General features: G+C 41.8%; 1 protein-coding gene across 2 annotated transcripts in view; it reads left to right on the forward strand.

The window, feature by feature from the left end:
* Window positions 1-3,903: 3,903 nt before the first annotated feature.
* The window catches only part of nkx2.2a (NK2 homeobox 2a), a 106,183-nt gene continuing 93,766 nt past the window's right edge, over window positions 3,904-16,320 (forward strand). Inside the window, exon 1 of one of the 2 annotated variants that reach the window (XM_039603724.1) lies at window positions 3,904-4,056. The gene's annotated coding sequence lies outside the window, so the exon portion shown is untranslated. The remainder of the gene's footprint in view (window positions 4,057-16,320) is intronic. The other variant, XM_039603726.1, reaches the window with a different exon arrangement.

Below are 16,320 nucleotides of genomic sequence, written 5' to 3' on the forward strand. Positions count from 1 at the left end.
GGTAAGAAACACGGTTCCGTCTGTGGTGTGATGTGAAAGTGGACAGAACATCCTCAGTTTTAACATAAAAGTCATTGTTATAGCGAGGAGCAACACAAAAGTGAAGCCCTAAACTGATTTTTACTTTTCGTGACCTTATTTCCCCGAGTTATTGGTAATTTCTTGATCAAATTAAGCAAATTGTTTACAAATTAATTTCATGGTAACATAATGACATGCCAGTATTACACACTGTCTTATATAAACTGAAAGAAAAACAAAAATGACCTAAAATGAGAACAGACTCGAGAACTTATTAAAATATAACCATTTAATCATGATTCTAATCCAGGGTCAATGTGAACCTCTCCCAGTCTGGCAAATGTTAGATTTGATGTATACCAAAGACAGGTGACCTGGACCTGTCCAACACGGAGAGACAAAATAGAATCAACAGTTAACCAAGCACAGGACCTTCTCTGCGTGAGGTGACAGTGCAACATGCTGCAAAATGTTTCGGTATAAAGAAAGAATCTCAAAAAAGTCAAAATGTTGTAGTCAACCAGTTTGGGGAGCTACTGTAGATCAGATCATGAAAGTAATCCTAAATAATTTTGAGAAGTCTCGGTATTCCATTAGAACATGGATCAGTCTGCAATCATTATTGAATGGAATTGTTTTGCAGGCCCTCTCGTAGCACTACAGTACGACTGGTCACAGTTGGGTTGTGGAAATCACTGCAGGGAGTTCTGAACTTTCTGAGACCCCACGTTAGGGAGCATAGTTGGTGCATCCATGAATACAAGTTAAATTATTCACCTTATTTCATCTACCAAATCATGCAGGAGAGGGATGATCTGGAGTGTTATCGGCACACGTTTCAAAGTCAGCATCTGTACTGAGGTGCGTTAGTGAACGTGACATACAGTGCTCACTTAAAACAATCCAGTAATTCTTGCAGTGCAGTAAATGGCCCCACTAGTTCCCCTGCTGCTCAGCTACACCCTTGCAAAGTTTTGTGACTATTTTTTTCACAGGTACAACACCACCACACTGTCAAAATCTGTACATGTATGAAAAATAAACACCACTGTGGTAGCTCTGTACATGTCTCTAGGACAACATTTTCGATGACACATGGACTCACAAGGGGACACAAGAGAATATTAAATGTTTTTGCTTCTTCGACAGGCGTTTTCAGTTTGATGAATTAGATCTTCTCCAGAGTTGACTAGCTCCAACTCTACAGAGGATTTGTTAATGCAAACAAAAAGAACCACTTAAATCAAACACGGTTGTGCACTGAAAAATACGTCCGAACAAATGTGAGCAAGAAACAGTAACACAATCCCAGTTAGCTGTTATAGTCTGTGTTATAGGCTGTACTTATATTAGCCGGGCCTTTGCTCAGCTGTCTGTCTCCCCCTGCTACAGCTTTATCCTTTCTGCTTAGGTCTGTGTGTTTGCTTACTTTACATCAAACATTCTTTTTCACTCCTTCACCCTGAAGCGCGTAGTATGAAGCAGGGTTAAGGAGCGTGAGAGCCAGATCAAGCTTAAAGCCAGAGTTGTCACTGTCACAAAGGTGGCTCTCTTTTTACCTGGATATATCACCATGGTAACATATGCTGAAGATATAACCTGGTCGGGAGCAGGTTATTTTCAGGTTTTCAGTTTAAAATCTTGTTTTAAGTGTGACATAGAGTCTTTGTTGGGCGAATATGTTTTATTTGTGCAGTTTCTGAAGCTGTACCTTGCTAATGTCATGAATGAAGTCCAGCTGTTAAGTAACAGTAGCACAAACTGTGCATTGCATTGTCATGTCTACGTATTTATTTGGTGATGTAGAAAATGTGTTTTTATAATTGGTTCTCCTGCCATGTCTCTTTTACACTGCTGGAAATGCAGCTACTAGAAACAGAACACACAACAAGAATACCCATTCAATAGTCGGACTACAGGGTCTTTTCCTTACGATGTAAAGCACCTTGAGACAACTATTGTTGTTGTAATATGGCGCTACATATATGTAGATATATATGAAATGTTATGGCACTATATAAATAAAACTGAATTGATTTCTAAAGCCTATGATCACAATGATTCAACCTCTCCAGGCCCTGTAGCATGTTGTGTTGTGAAAAGCTCACCTTCAGACCTGCTTAGCTGTTGAACATAAATCTGAGTCAGAGCTAGTTACTGATTCTACCGTCAACTCCAAGGGACAGGTCAGGGAGCCAGAATCATTCACTTCATGTAAAGTTGCTGAGGTGACTCTCTGTTGATACACCGAAGCTAGGTAGGAAGAGCTAGTGACATCTTAGAGTGCAGCAGGTTACCTTAAAGAAGGCCTTTAAGCAGTTGGTGTTGACATTCATATGCACATTTCTTCTGACATGGTTTGAAATCAGATGTTGCTGAATATGATATGTATGCCAGTTGGTGGCTAGCAAACCTGACCAGGATATTTCTCCTGCATCTCCCTTATTCCGGTGACAGGGAGTCATTTGAGAGGTTAACTGTAAACTCTGTAGGCACTGCCAAAAACAGCATCTGCTTACCATTCCCTTTGACTCTCATGTGTGCCAACATACCTGATCCTTGGGCAGTACAATACTGTGATGAAAGAACTTTGCACCACTTTAGGATTGCTGAAAGTTATTTAAAAAGACCAGAGGACAAATATTACATTGAGTGGATTTACTGGCTTGATGTTATCACTGCAAAGTGTAAAGTTTCTGGTGCTTTTCACTCTGAGAGCCAAGGAGCAGTAGAGTGAGTCCACCAAACCTTGAAATTTATGCTACACATGTACTGTCGTGAGCCCTTTATTCAAATTGGTGTTTTGGCACACAGTTAGGGTTCCTTATTGTTGGGCTGAGTGAAGGCAGATGCTCCACCTCCTGTTGATGTGCTTGAGTATGTGAGCCATTTGAATCAGCTGTGTTGGATCACGGACACATCTAAAACCTGCAGGACACCGGCCCTCGAGGCCTGGAGTTGCCCACCCCTGGGCTATGGTGATTTCCCAGGACCACAGCAGCACTCTGAGGTCCTGAGTACATCCACTTAATTTATTTACTACAGTTTTTTCGATGAAAGTTTCACTCTGGTGTTGTATCCACTAAAACAACTGTATCGTAATCTGCTCAGTTGAAACAAACATGACAAATTTAGGTCCAGAACACATGTGGGTTTCTTGTGAAAGCAAAGCTATCCAAACCTACTTGGCTCTGCCAAAAAGTAATTGCTGATGATCTGAAACATTTAATTGTGACAAATTAACAAAAAATAAAATAAATACAACAGTAATTCGTAGTACAGCTTTAATGGCTTTACTTGAAACTAATTTTTTAACAAACACTTAAGTATATGATTTAGTTCTGGCCTAAAATGAAATGAAACCTAAAATAAGAAACTTTGGGTTTTTAAAAATCGTAGAAATTTGTTAAAAAGCATGACTGTTGGTTTTACTCTTAAACAGGGATTCAAGAAGGGATTTCGCAGGTGGGAGAACTCTGAGATCGGGCGTAGTTATTTCCAACAGCTTGTTTTGTGAGCTCCAACAGATTTTTCTTTGTGATCAGCTGGCCTGTGCTGATACTCTAATATTCATTGCTCTTTGTGGAGTTAGTCAACTGAATTCCATAAGAAATAAGTATGTTTGGCAATTTATATAACTGATTTCCAGCTCCTAGACACTATAAAGCAGTTATCAAAGGTAGCACTCAGTGAGTGAATCTAATTAGCATCAGCTTGAATATAAATTGATGTATGTGTCACAGCTGTGCAGCTGAACGACTAGGATGGACCCTAAAGCAGAACCAAAAGAGACAGCACTTAAATTTTCACTTATACACAAATAGGAAAAGGTGAAGGGGCGAGGGTTGGTTTGTGGGGTTATCATTCAGGTTTGAGGGCGAAGGGGTTCCACTGAAGAGAGAAGATAAGTGTTACATCAGGATGAGAGGTGACTCCGTATGGTGAGCATGAATTGACTGGTGATTGTCAGCTTACCTTGAGAGTCCACAAGGGAACTTTCCAGAGGGGAGCAGCAGGGAACAAGTTCACATCCAGGTGAGTGTTTCTGTTGGAGGGTGAACAGTCAGGTGGGAAGCTGCAGGTGAGTGATCCAAGTAGGTTCACTTTGCAAACTAGCTTGCTTATCTTGACGGTGTGAACTGATGGCATGAGACTCTTCAGATGGAAATGAGAAACATGTAAGAGCAGGAAACGCAGTGCAGTTGCCACTGTCTGTTACCACTAGTAGGAGGCGGAGACTGGATGACACAGCTGGTCCTCTTATACTGGTCCTGAAGAAGCAGATGACAATGGCTGTGTCCCAATTCAGGGGCTGCATCCTTCGGAGGCCGCATTTGAAGGCCGATTACGTCACAGCGACACGATGAACGCTGCTCCAAATGTGGCCAACAAACGTGTCCTTCATTTTCCCGAATTTGAAGGATGGGTCAGGTGTATCCTTCGCGGCCCAAACTATCCCAGAATTAATAACGCGGTGGTGGGTGTGGATCTTTTTTCTTTTTTCTTTTTTTTTTTTTTGAAAAAACAAAAAACGGTGGATGCCTGAAGCGGAGCGGCCGAAGAGTAAACTTTTAAAAGTAAGTACTGAATATTATGTCACTTATGCGCAGATGTTTAATAACGAAGAACATCAAAACACTACTGTTGGCCAAATGTTGCCAAAGTTATGTGACATTAGTGATGTTTGTACTTTCAGCGTTAACTTGGTTTTAAAGCCTTTGCTTTAAAATATTCGCCGTTCAATAGTCGACCTTAATCTTACAGAGAATGTGATGATTTTATGGATAATTAAAGTCAGTCATATCCACAAACACAACAAGCTGAAAGTCAGTGATGCTGCTCGGTTTGCAGTCCTGAATATCACGGCACAAGCAGGATTCACTGCACTGTTAATGTTAGCTCTGTTATATTGCTGCCTCTGTTCGGTGGTGTCGGGCCAAACGGACTTTAACGTGTGTTTGAATGAATGGTTCAGTAGTTAAGCTGAAAGAAAGATGCTTTAATCACAGGAGTCACACATGTGTCCACTGTACCATGTTGTTTAGCACTCGTAATAACACAAAGACATAATAATCCTACTCTTGTGCTGTTTTGTTGCAGTGTATACACCTGAGACTATCACCTGACATGTATTTATAAGTTATATTTGTTATGTATGAATCCTGCAGCTTATCACATTTGATTTCCATGTGTGACAACTGCAAGTGTCCAGAGTGAGGACAGACTGAGGCACCTGAATCAGATGATTATTTCATTACCAGGCCTCAGGAGAACTTCAAGACATGTTGATGAGGTCATTTAGCCATTTGAATCAGCTGTGTTGGATCAAGGACACGTCTACCTGCAGGACGCCGGCCCTCGAGGCCTGGAGTTGCCCACCCCTGGAATAGACAGACTGTTCCCTCTTCGTGAAGGACTGCTAGAAAAGTTTAAAAGAACTAATTGTCTGTCCTGAATCAGTCTTATTAGGTAATGTTCAAATAATGTTATCATTCCAGTGTTTTCAGTGTGGGAGAAAGTACTCAGGGCCTTCAAGTTACACACTATGAAAGGCAGCAACAAGTTTAATATTCAGAAACCTAAAGTATGTATCAGCAGCAGAATGGAGCTAAAAATAAATGTTTGTTTCAGTTCTATGAAGCTTTGAGTATTTTGGATTAGTAGCACTGCTGTGTTTGTTGCATCATATTGCTGTAATTGTTTATATGCTTTATATATTCTGAGGTAAGTTGATCTATAGTGTTACATCATATTCTATAAGGATGTTATGTGTTTGTAGACTTTCTGCCCAGTTTGACCCATTTAGCAGAAGTCAGCCTGTTTAAGGCTCTGATATCTATTCTGTATGACTTAAAGCAGTTATGACATGGTCTGATTTTCTCACCCAATAAAGGAATATTTCATATATCAGTCTACTCTTCATTCTATCAGCAACAGTTATCACAGCTCGTACATTTTCTTTTTACACATGTAAGCATTGAGCCAAATTTAATCATGCCAAGATATTAAAAGAACAATGTCTCTCATATATAATACATCTATATATACGCTGTAAAAGATGCTTGTCTTTGAGTGGAGATTTAAGGTGATAGGAAATCTAAACAACTGCAACTTGAATCTTTACTGAAGCTCAGTATTTCACACAGTTCAAGCTCAACAGCTTGAACTGTAACAACAACAACTAATGATTAATATAATAACTTTAATGTTGGCCATATTATATTTACATGACCAAAGTGAGATGACTTTAGTCTCATGAACAACATCAGCTAATTGTTATTTACCAGCGAATCTTAAAATGACTGTTCAGCACAGAAATGAATCCCAACAATCATGTTTTTACAGTCCTGTGGTCTCAGCCTCAGATACTTATCAAATCAAACAAAGCTCATATAAAAACAGATGAACAAAAATGTCTCCTTCATTTCTGTCAAACAATGCTGTATGAAACGTTTCCAGCGGTTAGTCTCATGGTTGCTGGGCAACCCGAGCAGCGCGACGGAGGCTAGACTGTCCCATTTCACAAGCCTCACACTTCCGGCCTTCTCGGTCTTTGGAGGACGCGGCCGACATAGACCGGGAAGGCCGGGTCCTCCAAAGGATGCAGACCCTGAATTGGGATCCAGCCAATGAGATGTAGGGTGAAAAACCCAGGAAGAGAAAAATGAACCCAACTCACGCCCTTTAAGACAGGACGGTACCTTTTGATGTGACCCAGCATTGACCGTGAACATCACAGCCTGCTCTGCACCAGTCCAGCTTTACTACCAGTCGTGGTCCCTGGGTTTCTGTGTTTTCTTTTGAATTTAGAATAGAATAGAATAGAATTCAACTTTATTGTCATTGCACATGTCACAGGTACAGGGCAACGAAATGCTGTTTGCATCCATCCAGAAAGTGCTTTAGTCGTGATATAGATATATTACAATATAAATTAGCAATAATAGAGATGTGTAAGTATATTACAGAAATGGGTCTATTATGGTATGTTATAATGTACACAGTGTGAAGTATGTTATGAATATTCTATAACTATAAGTATGTACAGGCTGTAGTGAGTACAAGCTATGTACAGGCTATGAACAGGATATAAATATGAAATAAAAACTATACAGAAATCTGAGATATACAGTTATACAGAATGTGAACTATGTAAGTTATAAACAGTTGTGGGATTAAAAATTATCGTATGTACAGAATGATTATCTACACAGAACTATACAGTAGTGGTAAAGTGCTAGTGGTTGTGGGTGTGTGTATGTTCAGTCCATGAGTTTAACGTGGGTCAGATGTCAGGAGGCAGAGTTCAGGAGTCTGACAGCTGTGGGGAAGAAGCTGTTCCGGTACCTGGTGGTCTTAGTCCGGAGGCTCCTGTAGCGCCTCCCAGAGGGCAGGAGGGTGAAGAGTCTATGTGATGGGTGACTGGGGTCTCTGATGATTTTCCCAGCCCTTTTCAGACACCGCTTCCTGTAGATGTCCTTTATGGCAGGAAGTGGTGCTCTGGCGATCGCTGGGCAGTTTTCACGACCCTCTGCAACGCCTACCGGTCCGAGGCAGAGCAGTTCCCGTACCAGACTGTTATACAGTTGGTCAGGATGCTCTCGATGGTGCAGCGATAGAAGTTCACCAGGATGTCTGAGGACAGGTGGTTCTTCCTCAGAGTCCTCAAGAAGAAGAGGCGCTGGTGAGCCTTCTTGACCAGCTTGGAGCAGTTGGTCGTCCAGGTGAGATCCTCGGAGATGTGGACTCCCAGGAACTTGAAGCTGCTCACACGCTCCACAGCCGCCCCTTAATGTGGATGGGTGGATGTGGGTCAGCATTCCTCCTGTAGTCCACGATGAGCTCCTTAGTCTTCTCGGTGTTAAGCAGCAGGTTGTTTGTGTCGCACCACTCAGCCAGACGATCCACCTCCTCCCTGTAGGCGGCCTCGTCGTTGTCACTGATGAGGCCAATCACCGTGGTGTCATCTGCAAACTTAATGATGGTGTTGGAACCATCAGCAGGTCTGCAGTCGTGGGTGAAAGGGAGTAGAGGAAAGGGCTCATCACACAGCCTTGTGGTACACCGGTGTTCATTGTGATTGTTGATGAGCAGCAGTTATCCAGTCGGACATGTTGGGGCGGTTGGTCAGGAAGTCCAGTAACCATTTGCAGATGAGGGAACTGATGCCCAGGTCTGTCAGTTTCCTGATGAGTTGTGAGGGGTGGATCGTGTTGAATGCTGAACTGAAGTCTATAAACAGCATTCTGGCATAGGTGTTGTTGTTGTCCAGGTGTGAGAGGACAGAGTGCAGTGCGATGGAGACTGCATCCTCTGTGCTCCTGTTCTGGCGGTATGCAAATTGGTGGGGGTCCAGGGTGGGGGGGAGACAGGATTTGAAGTGTGCTAAGACCAGCTGCTCTAAGCACTTAGTGATGATGGGGTGAGGGCTACTGGGCGGTAGTCATTGAGGCTAGATGGGTTGGAGTTTTTGGGTATCGGGACGATGGAGGTGGATTTGAAGCAGGCTGGTACCACAGCGTGGGCCAAGGACAGATTGAATATGTCTGTCAGGACTCCTGCAAGCTCCCCAGAACACGCTCTGAGAACACGCTCGGGGATACCATCAGGACCTGCAGCCTTGTGGACATTGATCCTGCTCAGCACCGCTCCTACATCGGTGGGGAGAGAGTCAGAGGTTGGTGGTCTGGCGTCATGTCTGTTATGGTTGTGGTTGTGGGGTTCCCTCGCTCAAAACGAGCATAAAAGTTGTTGAGCTCGTTGAGGAAGGAGGCATCAGAGGATGTGGGGAGGGTTTGGTGGTCCTGTAGTCTGTAATGGTCTGGAGTCCTTGCCACATGCGTCGGGGTTGGAGTTGGAGAAGTGTTCTTCTACCTTCTTTTGTAATGGTGTTTGGCTTTTTTGATGCCCTTCTTTAGATTAGCCCTGGCTGTACTGTAGGCGTGTGCATCTCCTGACCTAAAGGCGGTGTTGCGGGCCTTCAGGAGGAGACGAACATCCCGGTTCATCCAAGGCTTCTGGTTGGGGTACATGGTGATCCGTTTCTGGGTGGTGACACTGTCTGTGGTTTCGGAGATGTAATCCAGTACAGATGAGGCGTACTGGTCCAGGTCTGTGTGGATGAACATATTCCAGTCTGTGTTTTTAAATCTGTCCTGGAGCACTGCGTCTGTCCCCTCTGGCCACACTTTAATAGTCCTCACAGCAGGTTTCACACGTTGGATGAGTGGTGAATACCTAGGTGTGAGGAACAGGGAGAGATGGTCCGATTGTCCAATGTGGGGGAGGGGTGTTGCTTTGTAGGCTCCAGCCAAGTTGGAATAAACATGGTCTAAAGTCTTGTCTCCTCTGGTGTGGCAGGAGACATGTTGGTGGAATCTGGGGAGGACTGTCTTTAAGTTGGTGTGGTTGAAGTCGCCAGCAACAATAAAAGCAGCCTCGGGGTGTTTATTCTGGTGTTTGTTAATGGCTGCAGAAAGTTCTTTCATGGCCAACCTAGCATTAGCGTTGGGGGGGATATATACTGCAGTGAGTATGATCGAAGTGAGTTCTCTGGGGAGATGATAAGGTCTGCATTTGACCATTAAAAACTCCGCATTAGGTGAGCAGTGACTCTCAGTAGTAGTGGAGTTCATGCACCAAGCATTGTTAATATAAATGCACAAACCTCCACCTCTGGTCTTGCCGGAGTCATCTGCTAGCCTGTCGGCTCGGTGTGTGTGGCGTCCTGCTAACTCGATAGCATTGTCCGGGCAGCTGTTGTTCAACCATGTTTCGGTGAAAAACATGACATTTGAGTCCATAATCTGTCTGTTGTTAGTGATGGAGAGCCGTATCTCATCCATTTTGTTTGCCAGAGAACGGACATTGGCGAGGAAAATACTGGGTAAAGGCAGCCGATGTGGTGTTAGCTTTAGCTTAGCCCGTAGCCCTCCGCGCCTACCTTTTGTGATTATTTGGAGCCCTTTAAAAAAACAAAAACAAAAAAGAGTTTTTGTATAAGTTTCTCCAGGTGTTCCCAGTATTCCCCCTAGTGTAAAATTGTTGTGTGTTTGCCTTAGCCTTGTATTTGCTAGTTACTTCCTGTTTTATTTTCACACTCATTTGTTTCCTGTGTCTTGCATACAGTTATAATTTCCTTGTGTGTTAGTCTTAATGGTTTCATCTCCATCTCTCTACCCTCCTTCGTCCAATTCCCCTGATGACCCTCGTGTATATAAATAATGGTGGTGTCCCAGAAGTCCTTGCCTCAGAGCCTGTTTACCTCCCCACTGTGTCAACTGTCTGCCTTAGATTCTGTTTGCCTCTTTGTCTGCAGGCTCTTTGTTTTTGTGGAATTCTTGAATCAGCCAAAATAAAGGCTCACCTTTTGTTACCTTTTGCATTTGAATCCACTTCCTGCAGTCCACAATCACAGTACAAATTACAACAAATTAAACAGTTTAACCTGTGGTATCTATACCTACCTGCAAGTATAGTATTTTTTCATGCAACCTTTGCATATAATAAAAATAAAACATTAAACATTAATTTTTTACAATTTAAAAAATTTAATTGTAAAAAATTAACAGTTTCTCACTGACCACTATTTCACTGAGTCACGACCTTCCAGTCAAACTAACCTTCATCAGATACCAGGTACAAAACATTGTTGTGTATAGCTGAAGGATAGACCGGGTACAAGACGATGTTTGGTACAACTAACTGACCTTCAACAGGTACAAAACAATGTTTTATACGACTGACCTTTTTGTACAACGGAAGGTCAGTTGGAAGATCAGTAGCATACACCCAACCTGTTGCTGAGCCTGGTTCTGCTGGCGGTTTGTCCTCTTTAAAGGGAGTTTTTCCTTCCCACTTTCACCAAGGGCTTGCCTGTTTGGAACTATGGGATTGTTGGGCTTTCTTTGTAATACTGTAGGGTCTTTACCTTATAATATGTTGTTTTCTGTGCTTTCTGAGAAATATACCAGCTGTAGACAAAGAAAAAGTTTATGTATTTGATATTTTTTGCAGTGTTTGAAATGTTGTATTTTACAATACACTTAAAATGCAGTGAAGTGTGGTGACTTTAAGAGAAAGGAAAGGAGAGATTCTCCCTACCCACACACAGAGAAACAAAAAAGATCTTCCTCCACTATTTAGCAATAATTGGACAAAAATCGGATCAGATTAAAACATTTTTTGTGCTGCCCCCAAATCTTCTATATTACCATATTTTATTTGCAATAAAAAGACAATAAAACATTACGAAAACACGTCATCACACATAAAACTGTATTATTTGAAAATTGAGCATAAAGAATTGAATTAAACTGATTATTCTGCAAAAAATGCTCTCCATCAGTATCAAATGTATTAATATTACTGCTGCATATGCTCCATTGTTTTCCGCTTTGCTAAACATCTTCTCTACATCACACATGTTTGCCAAGATGTTTTGCAAGATGAAACTCACTGGCCATGATGATAAATCACTGAAGCTCATTTATTTGCTAATGCTAGCTGTGTTTCCATATGAAGCACCAATCCTAACTTGTCTCAGAGCATTGAAAGCAGAGCCAATGGCAGCTTGCTTTACATGCTGCTCTCCCATCAGTTTGCTGTGAAACCAGAGGTTTATCCACATGCAGAAATCCTCCCCCCCAAAAGCTGCTGGCCTCTCAGCTTGCTCATCTCCAGTCACTGTTAATGAGAGTGACTCATGTGACAGAGAGAGCTCCGGTTTCCTATGATTGTGAAGCAAGTGTATCTTTCGGTGAAAATAGCTGACTGTGGCCACAAGATGGCAGTAATATAGAGGATGGATGACAAGCTTTATGGTGGATGTCTGACATGAAATGAGAGATCAATTTACGGTGGTACCACTGATTTTATGTCTATTTTTAAATTTGCAAGCCCTGCTTGCCTTGCTTGTCCTAATGGAACACCACTATTAAAATGTTATTGCTTGCTGTTTATGCTTGCTTCTCCTCTGTTGTGCCAGCTATATGCTGGAGTACTGCAACCACAGCTTTATTTACAATTGTACCATGAACACACTAATATGCTGAGGATGTAACCAGCGCGTGGGACATTTTCTCATTACCAAGCAAATATCTCCATGCTCTCACTGACAGAAAAAAGCCAGGCTACTGCACGTGAAAAATCAACTCATTCCACAATACTAGCTGTTAACCAACCCATCGGATTTAATAGCTAATTAAGTGACGGTGCTAATACAACACTGGTCCACTTAAACAGTAGCAAAGAAATGCACATAACGTTCAAAGGAACTCCCATGCAGGTGCTTTCAGATTGGACCTATCATTTGGGCCCCTCCCATACGTACCTTCCAGTCCTGAGATGATGTGTTTAACCAGACTTTAATTTCAGTCTGTTCATTTTCCCTTCCCAGTCACATTTACTACATATTTTTGTTCACGAACAAAAATATGAAGCACCCCAAAAACACTTGCTTCCTAAAAAGTCCCCATATCATATTTTTCTTTCTTTTCATTCGATTTTCAAGACCACATTATTCGCTAAAACCTGTAAGCTGAAGTGTGAATACAATCATTTGTTAAGGAGCATCTGTGAATTACAATCAGTAGGATGCAATTAAAAATCTCTTTAGCTCTCCTCCCATCATTTTTCCAACAGCCATGTTCTGCTAATAGCTTTGGATCATGGCTAAGCCTTACTGCAAATGGCTCCTAATCCAGTGGGCCTGCGTTTGGTTACCTGAGGGAAATACTATCCAGGCTTGCTGCTACCCCCACTGCAAGCTTCCAGATTAGTCCAATATATATTAATCCCTCCATTTATCTTTGTCAACTAAGGACCAAAAATAATTTAAGAGTGAGTAAATAAAAGCCATTGCAATAAAAGAGGCATGCCTCAGACAGAAGGCAGGTGCTTGCCACCTCATGCACCTCGTCCCTGCCACTGACTCTCTAATGAGCTTCTCCGTATGGTAAATATGGCTCTGCTCATTTTCCTCATCAACATTTCATGGGTTAGGTGATTATCCTTTTCAAGCAAACAGGGGATGTTTCAGAGTTTCTAAAATGGAAAAATAGTCATCAAAAGCACATGACGCCTCACAGCCTTCGTGTTTGTTTAGGAGATGAAAAGAATGAAGAATTTTAGAGAAAAAAATCTTATTTAGAATAACCTAGAAACTTGTTTTAAAAGGAAATGGAGGCGACACTTAATGACCTGTTTAAAAATAGAAGTAACATCACACGTTTTCAGTGGTTAAACCTTTAGGTTGCCTAAATTCTTCTCATGTGCTTGTAGACACTGATCAGCTGAACCCTGTAGGACACGTCCAAAGTTTGACATTTACTGTCAGGTGGGCGACTAATAAATACAAGAGCAAGAGTGTACCACAGAAGGAATGTGTCTGAAGTTTTGCCAGAAGGTCCAAACATGATTTCAGCCTGATTTCAGGAGGCTACTAGCCCCAAATAAGAAGCAGTAAACTTTGGAAATAGGAGGTACAGTCATCATGACATTTGTTTTTTACAAGAGATCGGCAGAAATGAAAGTCTGAGTCGATCTGTAGATTGTCCTTATGTGCTGCTAGTGGAACTCATTACAAGTGGCAGAGACCCACAGGCATGCTGTGCAGCCCCACCGTGTCATAATAGGGTGCAGATACACCATCAAAGGTAGGGTTACCTGTGTAAAAGACCTCATGAGGATCACGAATGGCGGTGGAGTCTGCTTTTAACGTTTCATGGGCTTCAGGTTTTTTTAATGGAAAAAATTTGAAATGTGTTTCTTTTCTTTAGCAGATGTTGTTTAATGGTTAAAACGAGTATAAATGATATACAGGAAAGAAAAAAAAGACAGAGATTGTAGGACTTGATTACAGGAGGATGCAGACTGACAGAGATTAACAGTGACATATCAGTGAAAGTGTGTGGTTACTGGGCTGATCTGCTGGTAACTTTGAAGTGCTGTGAATGAAGTGGGAAATCTGCACACACCGTATATAAAAGGCAGCTGGGATGAGACCCATTTGTTACACGAGTTTTAAGCTTTGAGGTTAATATTTCAGCTGATGCTTTTTTAAAAGTAGCCTTGGTGACTCTCTTCTCATCGTGGGGATGTCAACACAAATATAGACAAAAATGTCATCTGTACACAATGACACACTCGGTTTGCAATAGTAAAAGAGATCTGGCTCTTCTTACTTGGCATTTGTCAGTGCTTACTATTGTGAAGGGGGGTGTTTTATCCCCAAATCATGATCTTTTTCTAAACCCAACCAGGCGAAAGTAAAAACTGAGTGAAAAAATCTAAACTGAGTAAAAATTTGATTTGACTGACAGAGTGGCATTGACCTCTTTTAGATCGATGTGTTGGTCACAAAGTGTTTCTATATGCAGGTTGTATAACTAAATAAATTAAGAAATAAATGATCACATTTTCATTCTTTCCATTAATTCAAACTAGCACTGAATTTTTTCTCACATTACCAAAAAGTAAACATTACACCACTGTGGCAAATAAATCCCCAAAAGCTATTTTTTGTTTGCTTGCTTCAAAAACTATTTATTTTTTGATCCAGGATTTATAATCTACCATCTGGAAAGCTCAACTGGATTATTTACCCAAAGAAAATATGCTGGTGAAAAATTCATGTCTGTGTGTCAGTCTGACCCTTGGTCATCTTCTGTCTCTCCCAGAAAAGCCTCTTGGTGCTGCTGAGTGACAGATTTTGGAGAGGAGGGTGGCCATGCTGTCATCTCTCTGCAGCCTGTGCCTCTCCTCTCCTCCCACTCCCCTCTTTTTCTCCACATGAGAAAGAAGGACAGCTGCTGACAGCTAAACTTGTAGCCTCTGTAACATGCAGGAGCTCAAATGACCTTTTGTGGCAATATTTAATTAAGGGTTAATATGTATAACTATTTCCCTGTCTGTCCATCCATCCATGGAGCCTAGCAGCTGCCATATTGTGAAAGTAGCTATGTCATTTAAAATAATTAGATATAAAAACAATTGATGGAAAAAAATCTTTGTTTTTGAACACGGTGAGTAGTTGAATTTTCCTTCTGAATTGTAACACCTGTCAAAAATCAAGTGACTACCCCATGTTATTGATCTCATCCCAGGAGGAAGGCTCTATTTTAGGTTCTTTGACATCAGTTGATCATAAAAAGATGCTTTTCTTCATAGAACAATAAACAGCATTCATGTGCATCCACCGTTTTTCTCTATGGTGGAGACAGATGACATGCAGAAAACCTTGGGACCTCCAACTAGCAATAACTGTCAAGTTCATAAGGAAGTCAAATATTCAGTGTGAGGATTGAAACGTAGCCTTATCCATCTGCCTAGCTGAAGGGGACATTTCAACCTGCCAACAGATTTAAGTGGTCACTGAAGCCTGCATGAGGTGCTCTGTGTATTACATATGACAGCAGTATTTCCATAATCCTACATCTCTGTTAAACACTTGTCTAAATAGTTATAAATCATCACAGGATTCCAGGCTTTATTTGGAAGGACCTAGATTTCCACTCTAGGCCAGAAACAGTTCACTAAAAGATCTGCTTTGAAGCAAAAACCTTTCAATCAAGTAAACAAGAAATGACCACAATATGTTGTGCAATGAAAAACTTTAATAATTACAAAGTCCAACTGTCTTGTTTATCACTATGTAATGTTTTGGTACACATCAAACATGTGCATGTGCATACAAAGACAGAGCAGAGGATTCTGTAAGAGAACTTACAGTTCTAGTGTAACTGTTAATTTCCTTTGGGGAGGAAATCGGCCACCGGTTAGAAAAGAAGACTTAGTGAGTGATCCATTTTCCCTCCCACAGATGAGAAAGTTAATAGGTTATATCCTCATCCTCAGCTGGGATTGTCATTTCCTCTGCTGTTGACCTGTACATCAGATGGTAGACTCTTACAGGAATCAAGGTGAAGAAGAACAAACATAAACGCTGGAATCTGGAAGGCTAGGGCTTGCCTGAGGTCTGGGGCTGTGTGCTCTGCTCCACTCTGCCTGCCAGCCTGTGAGGAAAGATTGGAAAAGTCATCAGCACGCCGGGGCCCTGCTTAAACACGGGTGGCCACCACACAAAGTCTCCAAACAAATGGCTTTACATGATGGGATCGGTGTCTTATGCGCTGCAAGGGGGGGGGGGCGAACGCAACATAAATGGCACTTTCCTGTTGAAAGAAAAGTTATGGATGATGTAAGAACGGTGTGTTTGAGGGTGGCCAAAGAAACAGATGAACAGGGCTCTATTTGTCTGCTGCTCAGCCTGGGTAGCTTTTCTATGTCCACAAAGTCAGC

The sequence above is a fragment of the Oreochromis aureus genome, linkage group 19, assembly GCF_013358895.1.
Source record: "Oreochromis aureus strain Israel breed Guangdong linkage group 19, ZZ_aureus, whole genome shotgun sequence".
NCBI lineage: Eukaryota > Metazoa > Chordata > Actinopteri > Cichliformes > Cichlidae > Oreochromis > Oreochromis aureus.